This window comes from Melanaphis sacchari, unplaced genomic scaffold, assembly GCF_002803265.2.
Source record: "Melanaphis sacchari strain LSU unplaced genomic scaffold, SCAv2.0 Contig261_pilon_pilon, whole genome shotgun sequence".
NCBI lineage: Eukaryota > Metazoa > Arthropoda > Insecta > Hemiptera > Aphididae > Melanaphis > Melanaphis sacchari.
Genome location: NW_020271135.1, coordinates 313,623 through 330,996, shown reverse-complemented (window position 1 = coordinate 330,996; position 17,374 = coordinate 313,623). Strand labels below are relative to the sequence as shown.

The 17,374-nt window shown below is 27.2% G+C and overlaps 1 protein-coding gene across 2 annotated transcripts in view; it reads right to left on the bottom strand.

Moving 5' to 3' along the window:
• The window catches only part of LOC112595223 (E3 ubiquitin-protein ligase TRIM9), a 65,224-nt gene that overhangs the window by 44,649 nt on the left and 3,201 nt on the right, over nucleotides 1-17,374 (bottom strand). The gene's annotated exons all lie outside the window — the stretch shown is intronic.

Here is a 17,374-nt window from a genome sequence, read left to right as displayed (position 1 = left end):
AAGACATGCACAATGTAGATACTTTTTGAAATGTAATAGAGGCTCCAAAAGTTAAGCCCCCTAATCAAAGGTCTGTATTTTATCTGTTATTACTGCATAAAGTTCAAATTTTTTTACAATAGGAAAAAAATATTAAAATGATAAACATAATTAACTATGAAATATTAATCCATGATGATATTGCGTAATACGTATAACGTATATTACGTACAACATTTTACATCTGTGTGTAAAAGTACTAAAAGTCATAGTTTATAGTAGGACATAAACCATGACCTGAAAATGTATGGAGCTATTAGTTCTACTATATTTACAAGACAGTGATTAACTTCTAACATTGATTTAAATTTCGTAATAAACGTATTCAGTAATTTAAATAACATGCATCTGTCATTGTACATTTTATAAAATATACTTGTTGTATATTGTAAGAAAAAAAAATTAATTAATGCATTCATGCATAGTAATTTATTAACGTTATTAGATACTTTTAGTTTTAGGAGAGCCCAAATAAGGAAGGGGATTTAAAAATACTGTAGGCACCACCTGTAATTCCGTTCTGCACACACACTTATGATATCTTATATCCTTTGACATTAGTTAATTATATCAAATATCTAGCACATAGATTCTTTTTTTTATGTTTATTGACTTTTTTCATTTTTTTACGTCAAGATCTCAGTTACAAATAAAATATAAATTTTCCGGAATTAACAAAAAAAAAAAATTAATAATTTATTTAAATAAGTTTTTAAATAAATTTACCTTTTCTAGTGTCCATATTTTATAGAAGGAATAATAAAATTAAATGTTAAGCAAGTTTAAGAAAATGTTCGTACTTCAAAGTGCGTTTAGTACTTGCATATTATTTTTTTTTTAAATTTGTAACATAAAATAACCGTAATATTACGGAACGCAAATAATGGTGTACATATCGTAAATAAATGTTTTCATCATTTGGATTTCTTAATACCATCATTCTTCTCTTTCTAGGTTTAAGTATTATAAGTAAAATGTATATCATATACGACTTACACTACAAGTTAAATAAATCATAAAGAAGTATTTTACATTATAGCAATTTTACTTACAAGATATATAATAAATAACTTTTAAAAAAATGTATTTTATTTTAGTTAATGTACAGTATCTAGTAAAAGTAATGAGTACTTTGTATCCAAAAGTAAAAAAATAGCAAAGTACCTTTAAAGTATTATTTAAAAAATATAGAATGTAACTAAAAATATATAATAAGTACTTACAAGTATCTTTTACTTTAATTGCCTATCTCTTGTGTAGTTATACTACCCTATATATTATTAGATTGGTTTGAGGACACTTGCTTTGTAAATATTGGTTTTACTAGAACTCGTAGTTACAGCACGATCTCGAATTGAAAGCAAAAAATGGATAAAACTGAATAGCGTGCGTAATAATAAATAAAACGACGAAAAACAGAAAACGTTTAGCAATTTTTATAGTTCTCGAAAAGTTTCTCGGCAACTCTGCCGGTGCTCGGACAAAGTCTTATACACGAGCCACTCACGATCCGAAAATATATACGACTAAGAGAGCACTTGTCGTAAAAGATAAGCTGCTGCTTTTAGGATTCCCATATAAAAATGCAGTAAAATCGAGATCACAGACCACGGCCACGTTATCGTATGAAAACAGTTAAGAGTCATCCTCTTTTATGACACACGCTCGATTCTGTATACCTACTCACTGTTAATACCAAAAATATATTCACTAAATATTACCGCAATAATGTGTTGGGCGCATTTTACCAAAATATAGAAAACAACTAGAACGCAATAAACAACAACAAACCTAATAACAAACCAGATAAGGTTTTTTGATTTTTATTACTTAAAATTACGGTCTGATCGCCTATAGAATATACCCAATAAATGAACTTGAATCAAAAGAAACCGTTTTAAAACGCTAACAAAGAACTAAAATATACAGGAAAATCGAAATCAAAACAATGCGCTATACAGCAGGTAACAATACAATAAATATTGTAATAGCTTGAGGAGCTGTAGCATATTACTCTCGGGTTTTGAAGCAGCGAAATTAATCTTGTTAGAAACATAGAATTATATTACGCGTCAAAGACTCTAGAGAATTTGATTACCAGAATAAATAATTACGGGCCGGGTTGGGTCGGTAATTAAAAGAGAATATTTGACTACTAGGCTGCTAGAGCATAATACACAATATATACTTCCTACAGTGATTCAACAAGCATGGTTACCCCCTTCCCCCCATTATCCCTTTTATTAATGAATTTATTCAAATTCAGATTTTTGTAATTTTTAGATATATCTAATAAAAAATAATATTTTTAAATTCTTGAGATTTTCGAACTATGTACTTAAAGAAGCATCCTGTAGCGATACAAACTTTTGTTTTTTTAAAAAGAAACTTCCCCCTCTCACAGTAAATTATTTAGTGTATATTTAATTTTTTTTCTGAAATATTTATACACATGGTTCAAAATTAATCTGAACGAATACTTTTTCAGTAAAGTACATTTAAAAATTCAAAAAATTAGATTTTGAATAATTGCATTATAGGAGAAAAACGGAGTGAGCGTGCTTTGTGAATCATCCTGTATATAGGTTGTAGTTCGTCGGGCTCCAAATGACATATCTTCAATAGTATACAGTAAAAAGTTATATTACAGACCGAATCTAAAAACCATCACCGTTAGTGATCATCTTGCTGGTACTTGGCACGTTTTGACATTTTGTATCTATAGGAATGGCAAAATTCGTAAAATATAAATTGGCAAACTCCGACAACGTTTCTGGCACCTTATTTTGTTCTCTCTTCTCTCACTTCGCACCAATGTAATTTGTTTATTACATTTACAGAGCTGTAATTCCATTTTATATCACGACTGCAATAATACATAATATATGTCGTCGTCGTCGTCGTCACCAAGATAAATGAAGACAAACACGTGCATTATAGTAGTAATATAATAGGTGTACCGTGCAGACTACCCAAACAATAGTACATGTTCTTAATCGACAAAATATTTAAACATCTATTAATGGAATCGTAATAATATATTCATAAACAAACCTTCTTTAGTATGTAAACAATTAAATAAGTATATAATATTGTAAGACATAAACAAGAAAATAAAAATCGTTCTGATAAAATAACGAACAATCCATGTAAAACGTGGTACAATTTCATTACATAATGGGCACGATCATTATTTTTATAAGAATAATTCTTTCTTTGTAATATTTTTGGCTCCCTATTTATTTAACTTATATTTTATTTTTTATTTATGTCACTTCAAAACGAAAACCAACCAAAGGTATATAATAATACATATATATTGTTTGTAAAATATGAAATGTCAGCAATCTTTTACCACCCAAGTACCGCATAAACATCTTGTGTTTCGTTTTTAACGTAATCGCGCGTGAAATGAAATATCCAATGCACATTTCGGAAAGGAATGGTTATCATCTCCCTAGTTTTATTTATATATATGTTTTAAAATATGATTAATGATTAATATTTGGTTAGTGTTTCTACAAAATGCATTAAATATATATAATGTATACCGTATAATATGTTTATATTAAACTAATATAAAATTAGTAAAAGAAAAGGTTGATACATAACTTTTTATAGTCACATCATCAATTCCCTATTGTTCGGATTATTTATTTTCATTTATCACCACTAACTAATTCAAAACAAATCTGTGTGACAAAAATTCGTTATAGATACCTCCATCATCGATTTTTTACTTGTTTTATTTTATAAGTGGTTTTTTATTTAAAAAAAAAAAGTATGAAAATCGATCATTACAATTACATAATCAGAAGCTAAATACAAAATCAAAATAATAACTATATTCAATATAAGTAGGTATTAGTATAACCCAATTTAAAAAAAAAAAACCAAAAAAACGTACTATTTAATAACACCAAAATTTTCATGGAAAATAAATATATAAGCACTTAAACAAGCTATCCTGTACACATAACAAAGTGTTGTCAAAAAACAGAATTCTCATTTTTCTAAGTGAAGTTAACATCACTGCGTAAGTGTATATATAATAATTTATAACGTATATTATAACACACGAGTATAAAACTATGCAAATAAAAACGTACGTATTGTAATAACTAATAATCAATGGTAAACGCACATAAAATAAAATTATCAATTAACACTGCTGCACATCAATCGAATTTTAGAAATTATAAAATGAAAAGTAGAGCAAGTTGACTACCGTTCAAATTTCAATAATTATCTTGCTACAAATTGATTTTTTTCGAGATAATCTTCGATATTTTACTAAAATTAAATAGTTATTTATTGATTTCTTAAAATTCAGTATTTTGTGTTTTAAAAATAACGTAAAATGTAGGCTGTCGATTTTAATATCTTATTTCTTGAAGTTAAAAGCAAGAAGATTTTTCAAAAAGACAGCTGTGGATTAATTTTTAAATTCTATTGAATAAAACATTTAATAAATCCCAATTTTTTTATTTTTTTAATAACCTTATTCAGTATACTACAATATAATAAATGTTTACTAAATATTTTGGAAAACTGTATGATATACGCATTGTTGTTTACGTCCTTCACATTTTAATTGTGATGCAATAAACAAACAAATTATAACACGAGCACAGTATATTATATGTTATTAAATAATAATAATTATTGATGTAATTTATATCTTAACATCGGTAAATTTCTTAATGTTTTCGAAAATTACCGCTTAGGTATTTTAACCTAAATACACAACATTTTTAAAGTCAAATTAATCAACTTGGCCAACACGTTCAACTTACATCGCTCTACGCTATGATAAATCGTAAACCATTAAGAACTACGATAACTTACGATAATTATTATTTATTATTTTATTATTATAAAAATGATTATACACCCAAACTACAGCGGGTGAACACAAATGAACGGTCGAACGCTGCAAACGTCTTTTATCCAGAATGAGCTAGCTAAAGCACGTTATAATACAATTATATTTTTGGTATGATATTTGTTGTTATTTTGTTCTTTTGTTTTTACCTTGTTCTCGTTCTAGCTGTACGGTGAAACGAGTAAACACGTATCGACTCATCATACATGCAGTGTGATACCCGCGACGTGTGCACAACTTTTACACTTACACGTATATTTATGATATTTATAAAGCAGCATGATATTTTTGACGTAATGCCGTAATGGTTTTAATTTTTGGAACCATTGAGCCATTTAAACCGCACAATAAATATTTTCCGAATAATAATAATTTACGTTTTACCTACACTTATATAACCTATCACATTATATTAAGTTTATTAAAACAAATAAAAATTACCGTTTGTCAATATGGAGGGGGGGGGGGGTTATATCATCTCCTTGGATACTGTTTTATTAAATATTTTACTATCAATCGGAAATTGGACATTAAAACTACCTCCACTACAGAAGTGAATAGATACAATAATAACAACAAAAATGAGTGAAGGGGATTACCTATTGTTAATATTATGTGTCTACAATGTTGAGTAGCTCTGTAATACCTCTATAACATAAACTATAATACGAGTATATAAATATGTTCAAAAATGTTTCGACCTATTCGCCTCGCATTAAGAAAATTCCCTTTCTGCAGCTTGTAATATTACGTAAAGGTATAATATATTTAATACGCACTGTTTAAAATATTTTACCAAACAATATTGGTACAAGTTACGACTGCATGTATGCAGTTCACGGGTCATATGTTTTTAGTACATTATAGATTATACTTGTATCACGATATATAGGTCCCCCCGAGTGCGCATACTGTATAATATAATACGAATAATCTTAAAAATGTTTGCACAAAGACCGTTTGAAAACATAAAAAAAAATTATCGTTGACGATAAATAAAATTGTGTATATGTGTGTGGTGCTTTGTATACAAACTGTGAAAAAGTGTTGTGGATAAACTCGTAAAAAAAAACCAAATAAGAAACCGGTTAGGTCTGCATAATAACGCATTGTATACACCGCCGTGTGGTGCAATGTGGCCTGCAGTCCGGTTCGTTCAAGTAAGTATATTAATGTGTACCTATATACCTTACTTATACATTACATGCATTCACCTGTATGCGGTGCGATGTTTGCTGTCGGAAGAAAGGGTGTCGTCAACGCATAATTTGTTATTATTATTATTATATTGTTTTTCGTCCGTTATGGACACATCGCATACGCGCGCACACATAGCATATATTATTAGATCCACCGCCAAGGGGCGAATGCGCGGTGTCCATATAATATACATAGTATGTAACACTTAATTATAATAATATTATATGTACGATAACAACGATAAAACGGAACGCCTTATTTCGACGATTTTTAAGCCTATTTTTCATACAACTGTTTACATTATTAATATAATGAAGTCTTAAATATGTAAATATTTTTTAAATGCTTAAATACGTATTTTAAATAGTTTAGACTTTATAGTAACTAAATATTTAAAATCAAATACTGATTTTCATTTAAATTTTCTATTTTCAATTCAATAACGTAAAATAAAAACGAAAAAACTCTGAATACCATATAATAATATATTTTATTTATGAGATTTATTCCCTCTCAAAAATGCATAAACTTTAACAAAAAAAATAGATGAATATTTTATTAACATCAAATGAAACGGTAAATAATGCCCTACAAAATAATGAAAAAAATTGATTTTTAAAAATTTTAAAGTGCCTATAAATACTTTTAAATACTAGTATAAGTAATTGTACTCAAACACATCTTAAAGTTATTTTATACAAGACTATTAATATATATATACTAAGTAGGTATACACTTATGTCTTAAGTTAAACAGACACACGCAATATTGTATAAATAATAAGAATAATGCACGATCATGACGACTGACGGATCGCCTCCCCCACAAACTACACACCGTACATCAACACTGGACTGTGTAATGATGATTCTTATCGCATCCATCGGAGGAGCATTTTTTTTCTACTGCCTATACGATGATGACGTCCGCTGATATTATATTATTATTTATCATAATATTATATCATATACGTTATAACCTGTTTAGTATATACATCATAGCGAACAAAAACGAACGCGAATTCTACCCCGAAGTATATATTTTGTACGAGTATGAAGTCGTATCCATCGGACCCGAACAACCGCTATACGGGATTTAAGACGCATAATAAACAAAAAAACCAGAAGTGTATAACCTGACTATATGTTATATATTATTATATTATAAATATAATACATCATTGGCCGCACAGCAACAACTGACCAAAGACACGGTTTTCTAAACGAAATTTAAACCACACATGTATATTATATACTATAAAGGTACGAGTTATGACAAACAAGTTTAGAACGTATTGTTTTTCCAAACCGAAATACTGGGGAAGACAACCGTGAGAACGACGCGTTCGAACTCTAGTATTTATTTGGTTATAAATAATCAGTGATGATAATCGAATTTATGTGTATACAAGCACTTGCATTATCTGTAAATATAAAAAAAATTATTAATAAGTGCCAGAAAAATTTGCAAGATTTTCCTAAAAACATAAATGTTCAAATGCAATAAATTAATTAAAAACAATTAGTTAAATATTATCAATATGAAGGTATATTTTTTTTGTACAGCAACATTTTTAAAAAAAATATTCATGAAATCAAAAATATAGGTAGACGACGAATTGATCTGTAACAAACAAAAGGATGAAAAATAAGGACAGAATGTATAAAATATTATATAGAATAGCACGGACATAAGTATTTAACTGGAAATATATGAAAACAATAAAATTCAAAACAATATTATATGATTATATTGATGTAACTGTGCAAGTATACTATATAATCAGGTTACTATAAGCCCCTAATATTCCTAAGATTAGAGCCAAAAATGATATTACACACTGCATAACGGTATATTATAATAAGTTACGATTAATTTCATACCTACGAAAAGTTCATCAAATACTACTGCGGAAATACTGCGAGAATTCAGTTCGAATATCATGATAGCATTTGTGATCTCAAATAAAAACAATTAAAACCTACTCCGTAATAAGAATAAACAACAAAAGATTATGTTTTTGTGCTTTAAGTGGCCGATGAGATCAAAAGAAACACAATATAATCACTGGTCTTATTTGGACTTATCAAAATATCAACAAAATAATTAAGGTACATAATTACATACTCTAAATACTATTGTTATAAAATAAAAGTTTATATTGTATATTAGTGATGACTACCATAATACGGTGTACCTACACGATTATCAAGCACCTATCGATAAGTTATGAATAAAAAATTAAAAAATATACTTACTAACACCAATATTAATAAGATTCATAGAAAATAAACTAACCCTGCAACTAAACGTAGATACCTCAATAAACAGATTATAAAACAAAAGTAATTTCATCTAATTTAATATATACAATATTAAAATGGAACTTTTTCATCCTATTGCGACAGGTACCTAAGTTCAATTTAAAAACTAAAATTAATACACACGTATATGAAAATACACGACATTTAATATCCAAAACTTAAATGATAGTTTTTAATACATTCACAGAAATATCATAAAAATATTTAATTAATTTTTTATGTCCATGGAAAGAAAAAAGTTTAAATTTCTGCAGTATACTCAAAATAAAACAACAATAAAAAATAATACATGTATTGTATATACTAATATAGGAAGAACATTTAATTCGATATTTTATAAGTAATCCTAGCCTTTTTATATATTTGTCATAAACTCAATTAATCTTGGAAGAATATAGTATATAGATACTCATTTATTTTATAATAAGGGAAAACTTTTATGATAGTTTAAAAATTTTCCAACACTAAATAAAATTAAAATAAATATTTGAATAATTTTGTCGACTGAATGTTTAAATATATTTGAAAATTAATAAAATTCGCTGTTCATACCTATAAAAACAGTATACGCAATAACGCGTTTTTGATAATTATTTTTTCCTTGGTTTCCAAAGGTTTGCTTAGAATCTCGTTTTTCGGATTATAATTTGCTAATTAATAAAATTCGCTTTAACTACCACGCAACTACAGCATGAGAAAAATAAATAATTTTATTCTTTTAAGTGACGTTGCAGCCTAAATAAAACTTATTCCAATTTAACCGAAATAAAAGATCAAAGAGAGATCAAAAACTGATGTAGATGTATAATTAAAAAATAAAACTTATTGGTTTTCATATTATTAGATACTATATATAATAAACAATAAGAAATAACATCGTCTGAACTGCATTAAAAATATGATTGAAACAAACAAAATATAAAACATTTCAAAGGGATTCATGGAAAAAATAAGCTCGCTCACTGTTAATCGATGTAAAAACAATGTTATTCATCGCAATTTATTTTCGTTAAAGAGGCAAATACTGATGAGAAACTAGCTTGTACCACCAACACGTCCGCCCCACATATAGCGATCCTTGTAGGAGTAATAATTATTACAGCGCAATGATTTTATCAAATAAATACATAGATAGGTATTGTAACGAACGCATAAAAACAGAAGTCAATTGGATTGCAGGCTATTTTGCAAACTACAACACGGACGAAATCACTATAATATACACGCCTGAACGCGTAAAACAAATAAAATAAACAAACCGAATGCTCGACAATAGTGAAAAAAAAGTTTTTAATGTGATTTACTGTTAGTTTGTGTTTTATTTTTTTAGATTTTTATATATTTTTTTATATATACGCGCGCTGGTGTGTGTGTGTGTGTGTGTGTGGTGTGTGTGTGTGTGTGTGTGTGTGTGTGTGTGTGTGTGTGTGTGTGTGTGTGTGTGTGTGGTGTGTGTGTGGTGTGTGTGTGGTGTGTGTGTGTGTGTGTGTGTGTGTGTGTGTGTGTGTGTGTGTGTGTGTGTGTGTGTGTGTGTGTGTGAGTGTGTGTGTGTTATAAATATTATACATTACGCATGTTTTTTCATCGACAGTTTACATAGAACACCATCTACCTATACGATATACATAACATTATAATATTATATATTGATTTGAAAGCACATGTTTTAATAAAATTAAATTTAGGAAAGCCTGGTTTTTAAGTATAACTAGTACAAGTCTTACAGGAAAAAAATATATTTTAGAATACAATAGTTTAAGAAAATGTATTATTGGTAACATAGAAAATTATAGAAAACTTATAAATTATTACAAACATGTCGATATTCTATAACAAAATAAATCGTTGATTATTAATATATACAGTTATAAAAAAAATATAAAAAAAAACTTTATATTATACATCAACTTATTACAAATTGCAACAAAAAAAATATGTGAAATTGAATAGCTACTAGGTCTAAAATCGTTGATATTAAATAGTAAAAAAATAAAAAGTACAAAATTGGTATATTTTAGGTATACAATGAAAATAATATTAGAAAATCAATTAATATTTGTAAATGAATAGATGAAAGTCTTAACGGCACAAATTAAAGGTAATTTTATTTATATTACTACAGTAATTTTAAATTTTAAAAAAATGTATATAAAGATAAAATTTTGTTTTTTTAAAAATGCGTGTGTTTTCATAATATTGTTCACGTACAAATTATTAATTAAGTACCTACACTCATACTCTAATTTAAACATATTATTTTTTTAAATATTAAACTTGACTTACTAAGAAATTCACCGATACTATCAATTATAATGTATATCTGTACACTTAAATTTTACTAAAATATAAATATTGAATGGCCAGCCTCTCGGTAATTACACCTCACGCGAAAGGGGGGAGTCGATCCGACCAGCAATGCTGTAGCAAAGCAATACGATTAAATCGAATTACATGATTTTCGCTATCGGTAGAAAAATGTCCGTATCCAATTCAATATTAGAGTTGAAGAGATACGGTCAATAAACACTTAGAGTTTAATAAAGAAACAAAAAAAACACTTTCCACTCTAGGCACGTTGAAGCAGTCTATTATAAGAATTTCGATTTTTACCCGATTTTAGGCATTTATTTATTTATTATAAAAATCGTAAAAAAATGCTTTCATAGTTATAAAAGTAACATAAAACACATTTAAACAAATCCAAAAAAAAAAAATATCTAAAAATTGCTACCTATTATGAGCTAATTATTTAAACGGGAAAATAATAGTCTTAATAAAAATCATTAATTCATAAAAATGAATTGTTAAAAAATTATTTTTCTTTTTTTAAACAGTATAATTATTAGTTATTTTATTTTTTATATTAGTAATTTCCTTTCTAAACCACTATCTAAGTTAGTGATTGATTTATTCTACTAAATTCAATACTGACTGATTCAAATAACAGAAATAACTTTTCCGATTCATCTTATATAATTTAAATATCAGAAAAAGCAGATTTTTGTGTACATTCCTATTATTACAGTAGAACTATCTACTTGATACCTACCAAAGAGAACCACTGATGGTTAAGTTTAAGAAAATTCTAATCCAAATGGATCATAATATGTATAGTAATATTATCTGCAAGTCTTAACCACGCGCGCTGATATCCAAAATTACACTAACTAGGTTGTAATAATTTTTTTAATTGTTGCCAACTACATGGATCTTACACCACAAAAACAATAGTTTCAAAACGTGCATAAATATAATATAAATCCGATTTAATTTAGCAATAGCGTATAATATCACAAATTCAGAATAACGCATTTATTACACATAAGAACTTAAAATTTAAAAAAAAATGTTTTACTATAAAAAAAATCACTCTGTATACAAGCATACGCATCAAAAACATTTATATGAATATAGGAAGTACCTATATATGATACATCATAATACATACACAATATTGTGTTTACATCCATCCGTATCCGTCATCCGCTTCGGCAGCGATACTTTTGATCGAAACGCCGCCGCATCATAATACGGTTGAATACACAACAATCCGTTTTTGCATTCCGCAAACGATTAGCCGATCGGCCACGAAACTTCTGCAGTAATACGACCACGTTGGTTCGGACGATGTATTAGCACTTAACCACGCGATGACGGAACCGGGGCGGAAATTGCTCAAAAGCAATACGAAATCTGCGGCTGTCTTCAATGCGGTAGCCTTCGACATACCCCCTTCGCAAAGTAAATCTTTTCTTTTTTATATATACACCCTTCCTCCCACAAAATACCTTGTACTAAGATAACGTGGGAGAAGAAAATTGTAGGTATTACATTATGTATATATATTATATACTTATGTGTGTGTGAGGGTAAGAGTTTTCCTTCATCTCCGGATTGAATTTAGTCTCTCCATCTCTGTCTTCTCTGGTTCTCCATCTCCGTTCATCACTCAATATGTTTTATGTGCAATACCTATATATTGGCTTATTCGTTTATAACTACAAGATACTATATTTTTTCAAAGTCAATTTATCATGTTTTATACAGTTTAAGATACTTATTCTTTATCATGTACCCATGCATAAGTTTTTCAAGTTTTTCACATTTTTTAACGACAATTCATATACTGTTGTAATATTTTTATAATCAGAAACAAAATACTTGACTAAAATATCGATGATGTTGCATCAAATTATTTTTTTTCATAGATAATAAGTTTTTAGATTTTATAAACGATTACAAGTATAGTAAACTTACATAATCTTTGCAGAGTATGCTCATCGCCATTTTACTAATCTAAACTTCAAAATTTATAAAAAATTGTTTTAGTATTACAAAAATAGATATAGAAAATTAGTGTAACCAATTTAATAGATCGCCTGTAACCAGTTAATATCTATATATTTACAAAATATGTAATGCCTATATAGTATACCTATATTATAGATAAAGCGACTTTAAGACTGTAATGGCAACCTAAACAAACCAGGTGTAGGTTTCGAAATTTTAGTTTTTCATTCTATTGGAAAACCAATTAACCCCCTCCATTAACATCGCACGGAAAATTTAAAAGCGAGACGCCTCGAATCCGGAGACCAATTTGCAGATTAAACGCAGTGCCTTCGCATCAGTGCGCTACGAGAATACAAACGGAGTACTAGAAGAATCCGCTCACCGAAAAATTGATTGAATAGCAACGGTTTTGCAATTGGGTTTACGGCGCATCCATTTTCTTTTAATATCTTGAGCAAATACGCTTTATACAAACATCTAACCCACGAGGTTTGGAGTAGCAATTAATTTCCGAAACGTTGAAATCGTAACATTTTCCTCAGCGTCTTATCGTTGATCAAATATTAATAAATCCGTTGTAAAAATACATCCTTCACTGCTCATTACGATTCTATCATAACTAATAACTATACTATATTATATATGCACGCTATAATAGCACTTTTTGATTTTTAAATCATGCTACATAGCCAATAATTACACAATTTATAAGTTAAGGAATTCATTAGTATACTTATTTTTAAGTATAGAATTTTAGAAGTTTTATTACAATGAATACAAGAGAAAAATTAAACTACTTTACATATCCAATAAACCGAATTCGTTCAATAAATAATTTAGCGACATTCATAAATCGTTAAATACAACAGCAACCATTATAAAATACTTTAAAAATCAAACTTAAATGTACTTCAAAATTTGAATATTACCGTAACAGAGATACTACGGTTTGGTCCCAAATAATATAAAACAATAAAAAGACATGACTACGCATGATTGATAACTGCAAAATATTTGTATAACACTTATGTAATACTATATTATACTATGTATCTTTAATATAACAACTTTGAGCTCTGAATAAATAGAAATATATCCATGAAAAATAATGGTATTGGAACGATTTAGATAGAAAAAAATATGTTATTATCAAAAACATTTTACTATGCTTCACGGCTGATATAAAAACCATCGATCTTCATCCATCCTTAATGTAGTTTGTTTATTTATCCTCAGATATTTCTCGTACCTACTATTATACAACAACTACAATTTGGCTTTCAGTCATTTCAGAGTAAATTTAAGGTAGATTAAAAAAATTAATTTACTCTTTGACCGTCATTAGTTATGTCAAAAAAATCTTGTTTGTATGATTAAGGAAATAAAAATCGAGTTCCTAAAATAACAATAAGTTATATAACTTCTGCAATAAAAATCAGAGTAAAAAATATTATGTAAATCTTGCGAGAAATATTTATACACCATAATTATACATTTAGATGATAGCAATAAAAAAAAGTTTTAAACTATTATAAAAAATCACATACAATTTAATTAAATGATCCATAAAACATCTAAACCATCATACATTTGAATAATATTTTCAGTATAAAAACAACAATATACAGAATAATTTCTAAAGAACAACAAATAATCAAAACAATTGTATAAATTGTTATAAAATAATATTTATAAGACGTATAACCTATCTCTATATACTATATAAAAAGTAAAACATAATATAATATACAATATGGGCTTAATAAATACTAAGTTATACAACTTAATTTACTTTTAGATAGAATAAATTAAAATGAGGCTTTGTTATCATTACTATAACATTGTTATTCAGCACAATAATATAATACAAAGTATAGGGGCGTCCACGTTCACGAGACTTACATTTTAGATTAGAGGTGAAACAATATACATTATAATATAGTTGATGTTATATGCGAATATGCGATTTAAATAAATAAAACACTAAGAACAAATGCATCCTATTATAATAAAACGAGTATTCTATATCAAATACGTATAAGAACTATTTCCAATGCACGAAAATCCAAAAACCAATTATTATGTTGAAGTATTTTATTTGAGTAGTCAATCAACCACTTTAATACTATACAACAATGATCAGCGACCTATTACCAAAATCGAAGAAGAAAACTTTCTAGTCACTAGACCCTAATTATTCGTCAATATTAACTTTTTCGATGTACAAACCACATCGATCCATAAAATAGAGCTTTGTATAACTTAACAAGCCTCGTATAAGTACTTTTCAAATTAATGAAATTTAATTCAGTCTCTCGCAAATTTGACTATTGTTTTACTACATGAAAAGGTTAGCATTTCGTTCAAACTTTAACGCTCATACCTATAGATAAAATATATTTAACGATCTAAAAGTATTATATATATATTATGAAAAAATAACTAAAATAAATCGTGGTAAACGTACTAATTACTCAGTAGTAGGAAAAAAATAATATAAAAGAGTAGTATTATTGCATAAAGTACATTATATTTAACCTGCAACTCCAGTTAGTTACAATAAATGTATCCAAAATTAATAACTTACCTGGAATTTTAACTACCTAGTATTTTTTTCGATAAAATATATTTTATAGTATAAACACTCACTTTAAATTATAAATAACTTAAAAATTGATAAATTAATAAAAATAGATAATTTATTTTTTAATGTAAAATTTAAAAATAAATCACTTATCAGTTATCAGTAAACGAGGACAAATACAATATGAAGCTTTAAATTTTAACCAAGGACGTTAAGTTTTCAATGCCACAACAAAAGTTTGTACTAGAAACCTTCTTCGAGATTTGAACTAGTATGTCAACAAATTAGTGTATTATACTAATGATACTATCATTATACTATGAGCACACATGTTACAAAGCTTAATAATTGCAGGCTTTCAAACACCAAATATTAAAATTAAAAACTATAATTTAATCTAGCCTTTTGTTAGGTAATTTTAAATACATTGTTTTAAATTTTAACTCAGATAAACCGAAAATAAACGTAATTGTATAAATAATGTTGATTAATATCGTATTAATTTGAATATTTTTAAGTTTGCAATTTAAAGAAATAATAGTACAGAAATTAATAAAATGCATAGGTATTTAATTCTATGGATTAAGTGATATTTTTATATGATATATATATATATATCATATATATTTATATTTATATGATTGGTAATCATTTTTGATGTACTACACTCATAATTTTAACTATGCAAACACAATACGAAACAATAGTGCCTGGAATAAGCAAAAATTCCAAAGTTTTATATCTTCTATAGTTATATACTTTTATGCATGGTCATAATACGACGCATTTCAATATTGATCTGAATTCTTATAAACAATGCTTAAAGTTTAAAGTAAATTTCAGAGAAATGACTTCCGACTAACATGACTTTGTTCGCCTTTACAGTATTTAACTTTTGCGAGAGATAATATTGAAAATGAAATCAAATATCCCCTAAGGGACACAGAATTTACGCGAATATTGCTTTTCCACCCGCCTTCAATCTCCCCTAAGCTTTCGGTTGACTGTAGGTATAGCTACTCGTAAAATATACCCATCAAAACCCATTAAGTTTGACAGAGTAAATTTTTCTTTCCATTGACTTGAATAATTGATATCACTAGGAGCGAAAATACACTTGTAAAATAATAATGAAGACATTGTGAAGCCACTCGAAAAACATGGACGTTAATTTTTTAATACAACTTTGGATCTCAGAATCAAAATGTCTAACATAGTATTTGCTTAGGTTTCTACCTATTCGATGGTATTATGTTAACTTAAAAGGACGCCACGCCAGCATGTGTTGTCTGTCTTTACATACGCTTAAACTTAACATAACAAAAAATGTAAAAGCCTTATTCTTACTACGGTTTATTTGTATTGAAGCAAATTAAAATATTATAGAATTCATAGAAGAGAATATAAACTATAAACCCGAGTAGAAAACGTATTTTCCATTTTTTTTTTTTTTTTTTTTTAATAAATTATAACAAAATACTTACTTAAATATTTCATTTTTTCAAATGAATAAAAAACTTGTTTTTAAATATATAAAAGTTAAACATCTATATGAAAAATAAATTCTACTCTGATTTAATTATCAATACATATCCCCTATTCGATAACATTTATATTTTCTCTAATACTAACTATAATTAATAAATTACCTACTTAGTAATAAAAATCCTCGTAAAAACCGGTACCTACGTAATTTCCACATATGCATTACAGAAACGTCCTATTAAGAAATAAAATTTAACTTTAAATAGAATATAATATTATAATTATTCCAGTTTTATACCTTGAATATTATTAAATGAAACCTAACTTAATCCAACTTAACACGTACAATATTTTTAATTATTATACATTCAATTTATTTAGTTAATTTCAGTGTAAACTGGGAATTTAAGAATTTTATAATTCATAAAATAATTTAGTTATAAACTAAATATACTCTTTAAATTGGTTGTCAAAAAATAATAAGAAAGATTAATGTTGAATTTAAAAGTTCAAAACTTAAATTAACTTTGGCGATCTTACCAGTAGACAAGCCTTAACAAAAAC